Source organism: Myotis brandtii, unplaced genomic scaffold (assembly GCF_000412655.1).
Source record: "Myotis brandtii unplaced genomic scaffold, ASM41265v1 scaffold1167, whole genome shotgun sequence".
NCBI classification, from domain to species: Eukaryota; Metazoa; Chordata; class Mammalia; order Chiroptera; family Vespertilionidae; genus Myotis; species Myotis brandtii.
The window spans coordinates 1,068,543-1,068,887 of record NW_005354039.1 but is presented as its reverse complement, the minus strand read 5'-3'; the positions used below and the strand labels follow the sequence as shown (position 1 = coordinate 1,068,887).

The 345-nt window shown below is 68.4% G+C and overlaps 1 long non-coding RNA gene across 2 annotated transcripts in view; it reads right to left on the bottom strand.

Moving 5' to 3' along the window:
- The window catches only part of LOC106723942, a 3,340-nt gene that overhangs the window by 2,481 nt on the left and 514 nt on the right, over positions 1 to 345 (bottom strand). The window lies entirely within an intron of this gene.

Here is a 345-nt window from a genome sequence, read left to right as displayed (position 1 = left end):
CCAGGCCTTCCTCGTGCCCGCTCCCCCCACCCACCGCGGTGAAACCCTAAACCTTTGGGTTGCATAAGGCCCCGGCACCGCCGCCCCCTACTCCTCTCCCCTCCCCCCTTACATAACATCCCCTGGAGGCAATGAGAGGAGGGGCCGGCCCGCCCAGGGACCCCTTCCCTGCCAGGGTACTCAGCTGGCCTGACTCAGTGAGTGCCGGTAGAGGCAAAGCACCTCCGCCACCTCCCGCCCGGTCCAAATCCTCTCCGGGCTGAGTGGTCGGTCCCGTATCCTCGGACCAGAGGGCGCGAGGTTAGCCGCCCCCAGCCCTCCCGCCCCTCACCTTCCTCCCAGCTC